We start from the raw sequence: 17,928 nt of genomic DNA on the forward strand, positions 1-17,928 counted from the left end.
ATCCTGAGCTCAGCTAGACTTCATCTGCAACTTGAAGAATCCTCTTCTTTCCTGTCTGATGAAACTGTTCTCCACTTCACTGAGAATCCTGTGACAACCTGGCAGGAGAAAGCAACTTTGCAAGAAGAAGCAATTTCTCCTAATGTGCTATACAACCACACTTCATTGCTTCCAGATTTTAGCATGCCCCAAGGAATCAATTACAGAGTCTGGGAAATGGCTGATACGACAGCAGAAAGACAAGATTTTGCAAAGAAATTTTTTTCACCAGTCTGTATTATCAAAAATCTGGAAAAAAATATATAGAGATTTTTAAAGGATGTTCTACCCTCCCTAGATCCAAGAAAGAGAAACATTGTTTAGAGCCTGGGTTAGCTCATCTGTCCAAGTGCCATCATCAGGGATTTTATACTTACTCCACTTAGTTGTTTGGAGAACTGAGAGTGTGCTTGCTTGCTCAGCTTGTGACTGCATTGAAGACCTAATTAAAGTTTACATGAAATGATGTTGGGTGCCATTTACTTTTTTACTTATTACAAAGGAAGAAATTTGACTGAGGAGAAACACAAAACATCATAATCAACTAATGAAAAATGGTCCATTCACAAATTTTTTCCTGTGTTCTTTATTTCTAACTAGATCCCAGGTGGCCAACTTCTTCTGCAAGCACCCCTGAAGTTTCATATGTGATGAGACCAGAGTGAGTCTCTTGAGAAGGGTCTTAGCATAATGGGGAAACAGACAGTTTCTAGCTCATCTTTGCCAAGGTAAAAACTGTCAGTTGGGGGGGGGAGAGACAGAGACACAGACAGAGAGAGACAGAGACAGACAGAGAGGGAGGGAGGGAGGGAGGGAGGGAGGGAGAGAGGGGGAGGAAGGAAGAGGAGAGGGAGGAGAAACTGTGTATTTGTGTGTGTGTGTGTGTGTGTGTGTGTGAGAGAGAGAGAGAGAGAGAGAGAGAGAGAGAGAGAGAGAGAGAGAGAGATTCTATTAATTTTAGAGAGGAACCTCACCATCAAAGACAGTGTTTCTTCTGCAAGTTGATCTCAGCTTTTCTCTGTTTTTGAGGCTGGTTCTCAGCCTTATTCTTGAGTTCTAGGCTATTTATGAAGGGGTTGGTGTATATGGACAGTTGCTACTTAGATTTTTGTTTTTAAAAATGAAAAGTGTAGCAGGCAGACTCAATGTGTGTTGAGGTCATCTCCATGATTTTGCTTTCAAATAACTATTTTATTTTAAATTATGTTTTATACGTGTGGGTGGGTAGGGAGTATGTGCTCCTGAGCACAGTTGCCTTTGGAGGCTAAAAGAGGGTGTTGGACTCCCTGGAGCTAAAATTGCAGGTGGTTATGAGCTGGGAGCCAAACTCTGGTCTTCTGTCTATACACATATTTCCTGTGTAGCTTTCTACCTTAAAGACTGTGGTTATCACAACATTGCTATACTTTCACTTGTGTCTCCTCGGCTCCAAGGGAATGTTGATCGTTGCTAAATGTCTACTTCCTTTCATCTCCCCTAGGGACCCTCTCCAGACATCAACTAGGCAATGGCAGGCATCTCTCATTTGTCTCTCACCCTTTAGGGATTATTGGCCTGCTGTTCCACATATTTTCTCTGTCAGTTTAATTGATTCAGACTGGAGGGCAAATGGAGAATTCTTAACCTATCTTACATAGAAGGGAAAACATTGTACACTAAAGTTTGAGAGTCGTATTTATATAAATTTGGAGGCCACTCAGCTTTAGAGTTTTGAGTTTGTTGTTTAATCAGAAATAGTCACCAGCACCTTGGTCTCTGTATTTATGATACGAAGTAGTGACACGTTCCTTGTAAGCTTTTTGTATTTTAGGAGAACTGCCAATGAAAAGAGACTCCAGTTTTAAATTTAAATCCTGTTTGTTATTTAAAATTTTTTTATTTTTATTTTATGTTCATGGTCATGGTGGCTATATATATATATATATATGTATGTATATGTATATGTATATGTATATGTATATATATATATATATATATATATATATATATATATATATACACACACACAACATGTATGTCTGATGCTTCCAGAAGCCAAAATGGACTATTAGATCCCATGGAAGTGGAGTTCAGATGGTAGTGAGCACCCATATTGGTGCTGGGAACTGGCCTGGTTCTCTGCAGGACCAGCAAGTATTCTTAACTACGGAGCTACATGTCCAGTCTTCTATTTATAATCTTAACAAGAAATATTCAAGTATACATTAATATTTAGCTTTAGGATTAAAAGTGTTTGAGGTATTCTTGTTCTATGAGCCATGATTTCTAGTACAGAGGTTGGCAGAATACATTCCTTCCTTGTTGTCATTTCTCAATATGAAGAGAGTGACAAACTTTGATTGTAGATACTGCTACAAAATAATAAGGGTGCAGATTAGTTATTTATTGTTTGTTTTTAGAAACAGAACTGAATATTTAACAATTTTAATTGTTTTGTGGTTTAGCTGACCTAAATAATAATATAACATCGTTAACAAAAGTATCTCATTGAATACTGTGAAATAATGTTGCTCAAAGTGAAAGAGTCACTATTTTCAAGTTTCCTTAATAGCTTTAAAATGAAAAAGGTCTGGGTATGTCCAGATTGCAGGCGGCCAGAGTGCTTCTGAATCACTGGTTTGGGATCTTGGAACTCTGAGAGTGGATGGAGGGATCACTTACACTTGAGAAGAACTACTGAACAGCACGTGCCAGAGGTCGAGGTCCAGGTCAAACGTAGAAGGACAGCCTCACTGAGCAACCAAGAGTGTCACGTGTACCCACGATGTTCTCAGCAACAGCAAGTTCCTGTGGTGGATTTCCAGGCAGAACTGAGACAGACATTCTTAGCTGAGACCCCAAGAGGTGGTTAAAGCAGTATTGGAACTTCAAGTTGGTGGGAGTCAAGGAAAACAGGACCCATCCACTGTTTGTGCAACTTTGGTCAAGCTTACATTGTGTGTTAATAGCCTGCATCAAACCTTTATTTATAGCCCTTCCCCAAGTATTAAGGATCTTGAAATTTTAGTGTTGACAACGGCTATTGTGGAACAGCAATCATGACTGTGGGTAAGAGTAGCAAGATGCTGCAGCACATTGACTATAGAATGAGATGTATCCTGCAAGATGGAAGAATCTTCATTGGCACATTTAAGGCTTTTGACATGTATATGAATTTGTTCCTCTGTGATTGTGATGAGTTCAGGAAGATCAAGCCAAAGAATGCAAAACAGCCAGAACGTGAAGAAAAACGGGTTTTGGGTCTGGTCTTGCTACGTGGGGAGAACCTGGTTTCCATGACTGTGGAGGGCGCACCTCCAAAAGATACTGGCATTGCTCCTGTGCCACTTGCTGGCGATGCAGGTGGCCCTGGGGTTGGAAGAGCAGCTGGCAGAGGAGTACCAGCAGGTGTACCTATTCCCCAAGCACCTGCTGGATTAGCAGGCCCTGTCCGAAGAGTTGGAGGCCCATCCCAGCAGGTCATGACCCCACAGGGAAGAGGCACTGTTGCAGCTGCTGCTGTTGCTGCTACTGCTAGCATTGCAGGAGCCCCAACCCAGTACCCGCCAGGAAGGAGAACTGCACCTCCACCTGTAGGCAGAGCAACTCCACCTCCAGGCATTATGGCTCCTCCACCTGGTATGAGACCACCTATGGGCCCACCAATTGGCCTTCCCCCTGCTCGAGGGACACCCATAGGCATGCCCCCTCCAGGAATGAGAACCCTCCACCAGGAATTAGAGGCCCACCTCCCCCAGGAATGTGTCCACCAAGACCCTAAGATACAGTTGATTAATCTCAGCCCTTTGCTTTCCCTACAATGCTTCTTGTGAAATTGTGTAGCCTGCAAGCTTTTTGATCCCTCTTACTGCATTAACTATAGATAATAAATACATAGAGCAATTAAAAAAAAAAAAAAAAGAAAAAGGTCTGAATAGCTGAATAAATAATGCTTGTTTCTTTCCTTGCTTTTTCTACTTGTTAATGAATTCATGCATGTATGTACGTGTATGTGTGTGTGTTGTGAATTGTTTGTGTATTCATGTTTCTAAATGTGTAGACACCATGCATGAGGGGTGGGAGTGTGGATACATGAGGGTGCATATTCATAGGACACATGAGGTTAATATTAAAAATCATCCTCTATTTTCCTGTCACTTCATTCAACAACACAAGGTCACTCATCCGAACTCAGAAATCTGCTCTGTGGATTCCCTATCTCTGCCCTTCTAAGCCTGAAATAACAGACATGCCACCAAGACCACCCAGCATTTTATCTAAGGTTGTCAGAATCTAATCTCAGGTGGTCAAACTTGGGGTCAAGTGCTTTAACCACTGAGCTATCTTATCAGCTTTATTTGCATTTCTTTAGTCTTTTAGGGGAATATTGGACATTTGGCTGAGCGCCTCATTCATGCTAGGTGAGCTCTCTACCACTGAGCCACACACCCACCTCTGTGATATTATTTCTAATTATATACAGGCAGCTAGCATAGGAATGGCTTTCTGTAAATGACTCAGATATAAAATCATTTTTCCTCTTAAACTTTTAAGTGAAAATTCTCCCCAAAGCTTGTGATAAAATCATGCAGGGAGAAATATACCTACCTAACTATGATATAAATCACGTTTCCTAACTATAAATTTTTGAAGGAAATGACTTCTTCTACTATTGAATTCTAAAAAAATTAAAATAGAAATATACCATCTCTTTCTACCTTCCAATCCCTTTGTGTCCTGAGCACTCCTGATTTCTCTCAAAACTGCGCTCTCTTGTTTTTAAGTTTTATATATTTTCCTCCTCCTCTCTCTCTCTCTCTCTCTCTCTCTCTCTCTCTATATATATATATATATATATATATATATATATATATATATATATATGCCTAAATATTGAAATACAACCTGTTCAGTTAGTTTAGTGTTACCTGTATGTGTATGATTTCAGTGCTGACTACTTGATACTAGATAACCAATCAGGAGGCTCTGTGGAAGATTATATAATACATGCACTCTGTGTGATTTTCCTTTAATGTGATCAGAGTTGGTCAGTAGCCTTAGATCATTCTCCTATTTTCTGCTTTCTCAGCTGTAGAATTAGAACGTTAACAGTGATGGATACTAAGGAGATATTGATAATGACTGGCAAGGCATCTTGCTAATATCAAACAATAAAATATTATAAAGGCAAGACTCTCAGCATCCATTATTTAAGAAAGCACAAGTTAGCATACTCCCATCCTTGGGAGTTGAGAAATAAACACATTAGCAATTAAATACTGGCTTAATTGTGAGAACAAGTCCCCTTGGTGGAAGATTTCTCAGCTGCATTTCAGCAAATGATGAGCTCTTGTTCTGTTGCATGTATTAGAGAACACTTTCCTGTTACTACACCCAGTGATAACATAACATTTTTCATGAGAAATGTAGTTCTTCTATTTTTCCTTAAGTGCGCAATTGCCTATTTCCCACCGAGGAAAATGTTCTTTTAATTTCACTCCTTGATTCTACGTGATGGATGACTCAGAAATACTTTAGCGTACTTGGTAGCACACAGAAAGTCAGAAGCATTTTATTTTTCACCACTTACGCCAAATGTATATGTGATGGGATCCTTCTGTTTCCTATAAGCTGGGAAACAGCGTGACACTGCTTGCTGTGAAATGATGACAAGTGAGCTACCATCAGCCTATTTGTGCAAAACGATGGCTATTCCCTTCCAGACTTACTCAGAGTAGAAGATGAAAATACAATCAGACAGAAAGAAAGCTGCTGGGGCCCGAAGATCAACACATAGTCTAATGTGGAACTTGAGTGCTTACTTTAAAATAGCTGCTAATTTGTCTTTCTCTCCTGGATCTTGGGAATATTGTGTAGTGGGAATTCGGTTTTTATGCTACATGTCTGTTATGGCAATAATTCACATTAACTTGATTCATTTCCACGTCCTAAGATACATTGTTGACAGTTGATTTCTGAGACATGAAGCACCATATAAATAAACAGAAAGGCATGTGTAGCTAACTGTGTGATATAGTCTACACAGACAGATTAAAATTAAGCCACAGACAATATCTTTGCATTTGTGATGAGAGAACTCCTTAAGGCCCTCCAATATAGATAGGCAGATCGACACCATGTAAGGATGTCATACGAATGCCTTCTACATTCATAGTTTCCCCCTGAATGATAGACAAGTAGAAAAATGGCCAATTAAACTGTGTTGTTTTTCATCCATGCTGATGACTGCCCCCACCCTTGCCCTCTTTAAAGAATCCTTCACAGGCTCTGGGTTTAGATTGTCATCGTAGGGCATAAGTTTGTAGCTAAAAATGAAAAAGGATAAGAAAAAATTCTGTACATTATACCCTGAAGAGATTCAAGTTTAATCCCAGACTCCTAATAAAATCTACAACAGAAAAACTCAGCTCTACCATAAATTTCTTACAGAATTCATCATCCAAATATGTTTTTTCTTCTGATTTTGCTTCATGCCATTGCAGAATGTCTCGGTTCAGAGAGAAATTGTGCCCGCTGTAATAGATTTATAGCACAGTAATGTGAATACATGTTCTAGTGATGTCCGTTATTTTTGATTGTAGATTTATGCATTAGCTCTAACATTTTAAAAGTAATTTCCCCTCCCCTAGGAGAGTTATGATCATTGCTAAGCCACTGTAGACATCTAGAGACAGTGATGAACTCCCATAATGAACAGCAAGGGGCCCCAGATGCCAGAAGAAATACTCCTTTTTTTCTGTGAGGACATTATATAGCTACAGGCTAAAGCCAAATCCTTAGCTTTTCCAGCCTCTGTGTCGCTACTGAGATAAAGTAGAAAGAAGGCATAATGAATCTGTTTCTAATAAACAAAAGGGGGCTGTGTCTGTTTCTAATAAATACAATTTTAGTATAAAGCAAGAGCCAAATTCAGTGCCAACTGAAATTATAATTATGACAAAACCTCTTTTAAGGGGAGATGGAATGGATCATTTACAAGTTAGCTTTGGACACATTAAAGTGAAGAAAAAAAAAAAAAAAAAACCTGTTCAAATTCTACTATAGGGATATGAACTCTTCAAACACCCACGATTGATTTGCAAGCTGGCAGCTTTGAACTCAAAGGCGTGCTACCTTTCAGGTGCAAGTTGCAAATGGAAATTGCAGTTTGAGGAATAAACAGAGTGTTTATAGTAAACAGGTGGCTTCTGTTCAAAAGAAAATTGCTGGGGACTCTTTTATGACCACACTGATGCTATGACATATTAAGTGGGGTTTGTCACTTTTCCATCTGGTCTAAGCAACTGCTGGAGGCAGAACCCATTTAGAAAGTGGCACACACCATCCAGATGCTTCTCCATGTCTCATAAATTAAAGGGCAAATCATGGCTTCCTTCTGCTTTATTAAGTCCAATTTATGAGGATTGGGTCATTGTTCTATTAGGCAGTTGTCCACAGAGTATGGCTTTTAAGGAACTTGTTACCTGATACGATCCCTTGAAGGATTTAAAGTGCTAATAGAAAAATTGTGAAGTTTATAATTGTTTGATTATATTTTAGCTGAAGGGCTGTCTGTGATAAAAAGTACTTCTTAGTGAATTGTAATGCCTATTTGTCTCAGAGGAAGCTCTGCTGATATGGTCTAATATCCCCTTGGACACACTAATTCTAGAGATTTTATCTCTAAAAGATGCCTTGGTAGAATGCTCTGTTCTCTGCACACATCACTGGATTCATTTACTTATTAGTGTGTTTCTGCGATTCACAGATGAAAGACGACATTAAAGGCAAGGTACTGCTTGCTAGCTGTAATGTGTTTTTCTCAGTGGGACATCTGATGCTTCATCAGATGAGAGACTGGTGGAAATGAAACCAACAAAGGCAGCATAGTCCTCACCACAGATATAAAACTATTAAATTCAACTCACAAGAATTTGCAGATCCTGGTGGCGGCATTTTGCATTGAGTCACATGTCCCATTATAATAAGTTTGGCAGTAGTAAAGTTGCTTTCCCTGCTTTGAGTCTGGATTACATTCAAATCATTGTATGGGTTAAATGACATTTAGTACATGTGATTTGTCTGTGGATACATTACTGTTAGGAAATTTTGACTTTCCTTGGCAGAACATTCTCATCTGTCATGATGTCACTGGCTGATAAAACACATAAGACCACCAAGTCTAATCATGTCTGTGGGTTTCCAATATGCTTTATAGACAAAGAATTTCTGTCCCTGTGCACTTTCAAAGCTCACCATACAGAGCAGGCAAGGAGAGACTCATCTGTCAGCAAAAAGGGACCCTTGAAGCACACAGCTCTCTAACTTGCTGAGAAATTAGTGTAAGCTATTTTTGAGTACTTTTTCAAGGTCAAGTGTGAGACTTTCCCCCTATTCCCAATATACACAACTGTCAAAACACAATACTTACTCAGGAAAGCATGTTTTGGTGAGAAGAAATGTGTTTTCAAGTCTTTGTAGAATTGTCTATCTGTACAATTTGTTAGCAAACTAATTAACTAGTCTATTCAACTCAATGGAGCAGAACAAAACTATTTTAATGTAGTTATAATGTGTTGAATTCTTTATTTGAAATTTGAAAGATCATTGGAAGATGAAAATAGGTAATAGAAATAAAAATACCTGACATTTCAGCACATACTTTTTAACAAGAACTGAAAAGATGTATTTAAGTATATGTGTGTGTGTGTGTGTGTGTGTGTGTGTGTGTGTGTGTGATAAAGTTTGCTTCAAGGTCTCAGAACTGAAACTGAGATTAAGTCGCATGTCCTAGAATTAGCTTTCCCTATGTTAGATAATTGCATGTTGTTTGCTTAAATAACACACAGATCTCTAAATATGTCATAAGTATATAAATATTCCAATTAGTGCAGAACTACATTTATGTTTCATAATAGTATAGCAATTTTTGAAAATTACTAAAATATTATATTTGTTTCTTTCTCTTTTGAACATATTTATAGACTATTTCTTTTCTATTTTAGACTGAGAGTTGTGAAATGTTCAAGAAGAGATCAGAATTAAACAACTTTCAACATACAAGATATGAATTTGGCTTCCTAGATATGATTTTACTTTTTAACAAAATGGTAGGTTTTTGTTGAGAAATAGAGAGGCATTCTATTGTGAAATTCAATTTGCAGGGATTTATGTCAGCTTGGTGGGAAGGAGAGCGATTAGCATGGCAGTGCTAGTACTTTTCAAGAGGATAGATAATGACTTTAGCCTAACAGTATGCAAGGCAGCAGTGCATTTCCACATAGAGAAATGGATATCATATATTAGATAAGACCAACACATCACCATAATGATAATCGGTCACAGCAACAATCACTTTTAAAAAAGAATTTTATCAAAAGAGTGACAAGAGGAAACATAAGACCTTATGGTGAGGTTTTGAGTGAAGGACCATGATTCCAGAATCTAATTAAAACTAATGTGGTTACTCTTGTGGGATTGCCTAGCCAGATGTATAAGGAGCTTAATGGTTTCTTAAGATCGAAAGAAAAGGAAGATACTGTTCTCCAGTATCCTGACTTCTACCCATCATACTATATAAAACCTGGGCATGTGAAGAAGGTTAATTTTTTTGATTTTATGACAGTTTCATTCCTTTGTTTATGGAAGTGGTAAGGGTCATTTTATATTTAATTTTGGATCATGTTGGCCATGGACACGAAGTCTAATCTCCATTCAACCTACACCCTTCAGAACAGGCCCCAGGCCCTAGAGAGATTTACATACTAATGAGGTACCTGAAGGCCAGAGGGTAGAGTCAATTAAGCATTCCTCCCCAGCCCCTCCCCCCTCTTTCCATCCCTATTTAACTCAAGACTGCCCTGGGTTTTACAGGGGTGGAGAGGGTGGGGGGGAGGGGAGGGGAGGGGAGGGGGTGTGTGTGCATCCAGATCCATCCACCATCCATCATGCCAATAAACCCATTTTGGAAACCCATGGACTTTCTCGTGTGTTGGGGCCGTGCAGTGAGGAATGTGGAGCCACAGAAACCATACCCAACTTCCAACTGGAGGAACCCAGGGCATTCCCAGCCAACTACCCACAGCCTGGCATGAGGAACCCTGTGGTTCCCCAGCCATTTTTACTGACAGGATCAGTGAATATTTTTAAAAGTATAAAGAGCAAATACTTTTGGAGTCTGTAAAATGTGCATGGATAAGGAAGAATCTACTTATTCATATAAATTAGATTGGAAATTCATCTTCCAAAGACAAGTTATATGGTCAGATAAGTAAAAGAGAAACCATTCAAATACATGTAATATTTGGCAGCACAATCAAAGACAAATTCAGCAAGGAATAATAGAGAAAAGCATGCGTGTTAGCTTTTCATCACTAATAGAATGTCTGAGATGATTGACCTATAAGGAGGAGTGGTTTATTTTGCTCCATGATTTCAGAAATCTCAGGGTATGATTTCTTGATTTCATTGCCTCTTGGCCTACGGGAAAGCAGTGCATCAACGCACATGGAAAAGCTGATCACCTCCTGGCAGCTGGAAGTAAAAATAATGCAAAAGTAAAATCAATGTTCCACTTATACCCTTCATTAGCCTTTCCCACACACCTGGAAGACTTCCAAATAAACTTTATCATGGAAAGGTGTGCTTTGCTTCCAGTAGTGCCATGGATAAGGTCCAAGCTTTTAAGACATAGGCTTCTAAGGGTATTTGTTCAAATGATAGCATATACTGAAATTCAAACTGACTACATTGATATCATCCTATTAAACTTGATTTAGTTTTTATATATAAGTGAATATAAACTGAACACTCGAAGAAATAAAATGGGCTGGTTAATATTTATACAACTATCCAGAAATCAACCTTTTTTTTTTCCCTAAAAAAAAATTTATGTTTATATACCATGTTACAAGTAAGAATAAGATGCCTTCACATTTGTTCTAACACAAGCCTTTTGGCCTAATGTAACTTATATTTTTGTTTGTGGAGAAAGGATGATATGTAAAATTAAAAATTAAATAAGTCTATGAAGAAGTTTGTTCTAGGGGGTGTTGTGAAAAAGTTAGATGAAGATCAGTCATGAAGTGGGCAAGAACAAATAGTAGTAGTGTTCAGAGTAGGTCATGATGCTTTAGTGAGGATCTAAAGTTGATGAGGAAATAAGCCAGTCCCATCATAAAGGGAATATTTTTGTATGCATAAGCAGCAAGCATCATGTCTCATACAGACTCTAACGTAGAAGCCCATGGGGAAGCTGTGTTGAGAGTTAAAGAAATATAGGGAGAACATTTGAAAAGGCATAGGGGGTGGAGTAGAAGGACCACCTGAAAGGACTACAAAGTAACTAGGTCATTGGGCCTTACCTTCAGTGAAATGGGGAGGAGTGAGCACAGAAATTATAAATGCTTGCTTAATTTTCGTGAAATTATTTAAGGGATTTACTTACTTCCTCCTTAAGGACATTTACCATATCCATAAAAGGTATTTAAAGCTCTTTGTCTTGTTCTTCAGTTATATTGTAATTCTCAGGGCCTACTGTGATAAGGTTGCTGAGCTCTAGTAGGGAAATAATGTCCTAGCTAGTATTGATTTTGTCTTTACACTGGCATCTAAGCATCTGAGGTTGAGATGATTGTAACTCTAGGTGGTGATACATGGTCTTGTCTTTGTTGGGTTGTTGCTTTGTTCCTTGGTTTCTGTTACTGTTCCTGGTTCATAGGAAGGTAAGTTGTCTATGTGTTACCTGGTAGGAAAGTATAGGATCCTGTTAGGTATTGATACTGGGGTATCTGGTAAAATGTGTTTCTGAGTATTGGGGGCCGACACTAGGAATGGGGATGGGCTAGGTGGTAGTAGTTGGGAAGTAAGTGGGGTATTCTACTATGATCTGCTTAGTCTCCTGGGTAATAAATTCAGAAAATGAGGAGATGCCACAATAGGTAGTCTGCTACAGAGATAGGGATGAGACAGAATTAGATATGAAAGAAAGAAGAAAGAGCTAAGATCTGAAGCCAGCCCCCCTGCTTTGCTGGCCTACTTTCTTCTCTGGCAGGCTTAGTTCATAGGCTCCCAGGGAATGTCTGCTGGACTTGGAGGCTGTACAAAAGCAAAGAGTGTGGGCAGGAAGTTTGTAAGGAGTCATCTTTGTGATCCAGTGAAGGTATGAGGAAAATGACACAGCATGTGATCTCATACAAAGCTGAGGTGAGACTGGGGAATTTGGAGGAGAGGAGGAAGAATTGAGGATCTACAGTTAACCTTCCTGCTTCCCTGGATGGGGGGTGGAGGTAGAAAGTGTGTTTTCAGTTAAAAAAAAAAATAGAAGCAGGAAAAAAAACCCCATAATTTCAATCATTGGTTGTCTTTTGAGAAACTCACTACATCAACAGACAAGCTTCTTATCAGGAGATCTCAAACAATACTCATCACTGCAAAGGGCTTTGCTAGGAAATGCTAACACCAAATCTTTCCTTGTGTTGCATCCATTATTTTACTACTTCTGGGACTGTTGCTTTGTGGGTAACATTCTTTAATCTCCGTTTGGTTGGCCCCATCCAAAATTGTCTCATCTGTCTCCACGTCTCAGACTCAGTGGTTACAAATCAATTTTCTACACTGATAATCTCTGCCTGTGTTGATAATGCTCCGAGTATGAAAGGACCTTAAATGATTTCAAGTAGAAATTAAGAGATTTCAGAGAGTTTTGAATTTCTGGAATTAACTAAGGGACTCAGATGTCACCAGAATGTTAAATAAGAATCAACAAGAAAGAGCTATGTGACAGATATTCAAAGTTGAGAATATGCTTGACTGTACCTGTAAAAAGCCAAGTTGTACATATTTGCCTGATTCTGTCTTAACTATTTTGAACTAGAAAGTCTACTTGTTATACCTACTTATAACAGAAAACAAGAACAATTTAGTCTATCAGAAAAAAAAATTTATTTTCTTTTTTTAAAAAGTGTTTATCGGGGGGGTATGCATCCAGATCCATCCACCATCCACCATGTGAATAAACCAGTTTTGAAACCCAAGGGCTTCCTTGTGTGTTGGGGCCGCGCCGCTATGAGGAACCGTGAGGAGCCAGGGAGAGGCTTTTAGTTAATGAACAGCCGGGCCCAACTTCCAGCTGGAGGAACCCAGAGCGTTCCCAGCCGACTACCCCCCCATGGGGGGGGGGTGAGAGGGGGTGGCGGGGGTAGCGGGGGGGGGGGAACCCTGGGATCCCCAGCCCTTTTTCCCAACATCTGGCGCCTCAAACATGGGGCCTTGGAAGCGACACAGCCACGCAGCCACTGATACCTCGGGAAAGGTATACCCACAGATCCAACAGAGTCCAGCCATCCTCTGGAACCTGCCTGAGATGCCAAACTGCTTTCTCCCAGCCACCTCATCTGACTGCAGACTCCAGAGACGCGCTGAGATCCAGTGACAGCGCCACCTCCTGGAACCTGCCAAGCTGCCTTCTTCCAGCCATCTCATCTGACTGAAGACCCCAAAACATGCTGAGATCCAGAGACCCACACCAGGCTCCAGAGATGCACGCCAGAACCCAGAGACGATCACTACAGAAGACATATCCAGACCTTCCAGCTACAAATGAACTCTTTTGCCAAAGTCACATTGCTAAAGTTACATGTTAGTGAGGAAAACATAATGTCTATTTAGATTAATCAGATGTTATTACCTCAAACTGTACCACCTGTGTTCAATTGTTTCAATTATCCATTGCCTTCCTAACCCCCATTCCCAGCTCCCCTCACCCTTTGTCTTAATTGTGTCACACCCTATGGTCTTCATAGTGTTTTATTTTGACCACCTCATCCAAAATTTTCACTAAAAAACAGTGAGATGTTGGGCCGGGAAGACATGGTTTGGACATAGCCTGGTTGAACGAGCTTTGAACCCCGGAGAACCTTTAAGGTCAGCTCTGTTCCTAGGCCCCCTTGATAGAGCACTGGGTTTGAGATAGCCAGGGGACCCAACAGGACATTGCCTGTCAGGGGCAGCACATTATCTCCAGGATTCCAGACTACTTCCATGTGGTCCACATCTCTCATTAACATAGAGTTGCCCCTCCTTTTATGAAAGAAAAAAGGGTGGGATGTTGGGCCTAACTCGAGGTCTAATCTCCATTCCACCTTCACCCTTCAGTCATGTACACAGGTGGAGGGGCGCAAACAGGCCCTAGAGAGATTTACATACTAATGAGGTACCTGAAGGCCAGAGGTGGAGCCATTAAACATTCCTCCCCAACCCCTCCCCCTTTCTCCCCTCCCCTTTTAACTCAGGTCGATCCTGGGTTTATGGGGGTATGCATCCAGATCCATCCACCATCCGCCATGTGAATAAACCAGTTTTGAAACCCAAAAAGAAAAAAAAAAAGTGTTTATCTCAATATGAGAGTTCATGCTGATCTAAGTTCTTAGTGTTGTCAGCACTAACAAACTGTCAAGAAGTTATTCTTTCAAAAAATTATCTCATTAGACCACCACAGTGTTTTATAATGAGTTCTTTCATATTAAACATCAATTACCTTGTATAAGTATATCAAGAGGAGGCTCAATAATCCATGCGTAAAGAAATGGAAATGTAGCCACTCTTGAAACCTTCATAGACATGATTTTAGAATTTCTAGCTATGTATATGAGCACAAATAAAAGAGCATATGTACATACACTAGTTTCTGATGTGTAAAGGACATGTTATCAATAAAACAAAAACTTTTCTGTTTAATTGGTATTCTCAGAATAGTTTAATTTGGCTTTATGCCTGTAAAATATCACTCTATGCTGGTATCTAATGATGTAAATGGCTGGGGAAAGATTTGGGAATTAAAAATAAAAGTTCCAATAAAGTCAGTAAAACTATTGCATACTTGAGCCCAAGAAAATCTCCTTTTACAAGGGAAATAAAAAATAAAGTAAAATTTAAAGGTTAAAATTAGGGACGAGAGGCTGACCTAAGGAAATTCAGTAATACTCTGAGCTCCAAACAGTTGCTATAATGTGTTACCTTTAAATGTGACTCAAGTCTCTTCTTTCCAGCTTTTGATTCTAAGGACCATTTTTGGAACCATTTAAGAGAACATGTTCTGATGTATTAGGTCTAGTCTATGGAGACATTTTAAATATATTTAGAGATGTGAACATTAGAAGTATAGTCAATATTACAAATAAACTGTCCTCTCCTTTTACATGTTGCCTTTGACTTCTTTTTTATTCACATTTTAGTTATAAGACACAAACTTCTCTTCAGGCCTGTGAGCTCGGGTTGCAGTAAATTTTCAATCCAAAAAGGCCCAATCAATGAAAACACAACTCAAATATTATAAATATAAACTGCATGCCTAGATTGGGCAGATTCACCACTACACTACTCCATTCCCCATCTATGAGATCCCTTATAACTTGTGGTTTTTTCCAGGCCATGTGCTTCTCCTCCATTGTCTTTCCACCTTTCCCTCCTCCTCCTCCCCTCTCCCAATCGTTTTCACCTCACCTCCCCTTCTACTGACCCAAAATAAAGGCTCTACCCTGTACTTTACAAATTAAGGTGGGCAGAAAGTTCACAAGAAGTCACCTGTATACTGATTCATTCCTCCTATGCAGCCCCTTCCAGGAAAGCAAAATTAGCATCAAAATACAAGACCAGGGCTATCCACAACACTTTCCCTTTTCTGTCCAATTAAAATACTCTTCTATCTCAGATATAAATTGAGCACAACTATTACCATTTTGTAATTTACAAAGTACAAGATAGACTTAACACCCAGTCCACCATTTTTGTCAACTAAATAGAACCTCTGTCATCTATCCTAACTAAAAGACTTTAGTTCTGCACGTGGCTTATATCTTGACTTTAGAATGAATGTCATCTGAAAACCATCCTCTCAAATCTGTCATCTCAAAATAAATAGCCTGTGTTGGCTATGAGACTATGCATCTCCAGTCCCGTCAGAAATCCAGAATGATTGAATTAACTGAAAATATGGGAAGGACAAAGCATGGCTTCTAAAACTTAGCTAATTTATATAGACTGATGATCACCTGGACAGTCCCTTATACTTCAAAATGTTGGAGCACCAGCTCTTCAGCCTTCTGATTCAGAATCATTTGACAGACCTAGTAATGCAGAGTTTCTAAGGGCTGATTTCCCTGTCTAGGCAGAGATTATCAGTCAGCTACTCTGCATAGTGTGTCCTATTTCTGGACAGTATTGTCTGTAGATGAAACTAGGCAATTCTTGCCTAGTGACTGTCTCACTACTACTGGGGTAACTTCAAAGGAGCTCAATTTCTTCTTAGAATCAAAAAAGGAGAAGCTGTCAGGAGCAGAGAGGTGTCTAGTCAAATGATCTTTAATACAGAAATGTCTGTACTGTCAATTCTGTGGACTTCTGAAGTTTTGAAAACCTACTATCTATGTAAAGCAATCTGGACTGTTGGCCATTAATTACTCTCAGCTATTTCTAATTAAAATCTAGAAAACAACCTAACAATAAACTCAGAGCCATGAATTTGCTCTTAACTCACATTGCTTAATCATCTAAAAACCGTTTATAATAGTAGTTATAGAAGGACTGGGTCTAAGCCTTTTATTCTTAAATGTGTTATATAGGCACAATGCCTAGATGAGAGTAACAATATTAATCCCAATTTTATATCAATAAGAAATTCATACCAATAAAAACTTTAAATATGTACAAATTAAATTCTGTACCAGTGTAAGAGATTATAACTTCAACTTTGTAACAATTATAACGATTTCTACCAATGTAAGATATACCTATGTAATGTTTTGCTTAAGAGCAAATTTGCTAACCTATCCCTATTTGTCTATTTCTATGATTTCTATGATATTACTATATCCCCACTTTCTTTTCTACCCCCCTCTCTTTTACCTAAGGAAGGATAGAGTAGAGGAAAGAAAAGGTAGAAATCCCTGAGTTTAAGCTCTCTAGTTCCCTCTCTGTCCAAAGCTAAACTTGTAAAGTATCCTTTAAATGACAACATATCTATAATTCCTAAAGTAACCAGAACCATCCACCCAAACATAAGAAACTGGGACCATGATCTTTTGTTTGCTTCCAAACAAAAGGATGAATTGACTGAAGATTGAAAAGACTGAATTGGGATGAAGAATTCCCATTTGGGGGCCCAAAGGGAAGTAGGAAAACTGTCCTAGTCAAAGGAGAGCTAGCTGGCATCATTTGCATTGCAGTCACTATGTGCTGAGAAAGTTCATTGCTTAGTTGACATCCTGACTGTGACAGTCTGAAAGGCTGGACAGACAAGCTAGCTGTTCTGGAAAAGTTCTGGAAGCAAATCTTTGAAAGAAGCAGTTTTGATGTAGTTGAAGTAGAGTCAATCACGAAGCTGGAATGGAAGGTCCCCGAATCTCAGCATCCCAGAATGTGAATCTTCTCAGGGCTGTCTTTCTCCTCCTTCATTCTGCAATATATAAAACTTAATAGCAACATGTAGTTCTGTAAAGACATTTACATGGCGCACGCAGGGCACACAGATTGGTCAATGAAGATCAATAAAGAAAGACAACTGCCTTTCTTCAGGTTAGTTTGATCACATAATCAAACTGTAATATAACTTTTTATATATGTCCTTGTAAAGGATGGCATGTAATACCAAGTCATGAGAAATTAGTACCCAATAAGTGTTATTGGCTATGTATAGACATTTTAGTTTCAGCCAGTTCTAGAATTGTCTCCATATATAGAGACATAAACATCACTACATATACATCATCTATTTGGTTGATTGAGTTCATTTCCCTTTTCTTTTGTGTTGCCAAGGTCTTCAGGAGGTCTCCCTTTGTCATGTCTGATTTTTATCAACTTGGAAGGAACCCACACCTTTTCTTTTCCTGTGGAAACATAGACATAACCCCTCCC

At 39.1% G+C, this 17,928-nt stretch overlaps 2 pseudogenes; both read left to right on the plus strand.

The window, feature by feature from the left end:
* The first annotated feature begins 729 nt into the window (after positions 1-729).
* Positions 730-3,084, plus strand: LOC117721753 (SNRPN upstream reading frame protein pseudogene; annotated as a pseudogene).
* Positions 3,078-3,930, plus strand: LOC117721590 (small nuclear ribonucleoprotein-associated protein N pseudogene; annotated as a pseudogene).
* The last annotated feature ends 13,998 nt before the right edge of the window (positions 3,931-17,928 follow it).

Source organism: Arvicanthis niloticus, chromosome 16, assembly GCF_011762505.2.
Source record: "Arvicanthis niloticus isolate mArvNil1 chromosome 16, mArvNil1.pat.X, whole genome shotgun sequence".
NCBI classification, from domain to species: Eukaryota; Metazoa; Chordata; class Mammalia; order Rodentia; family Muridae; genus Arvicanthis; species Arvicanthis niloticus.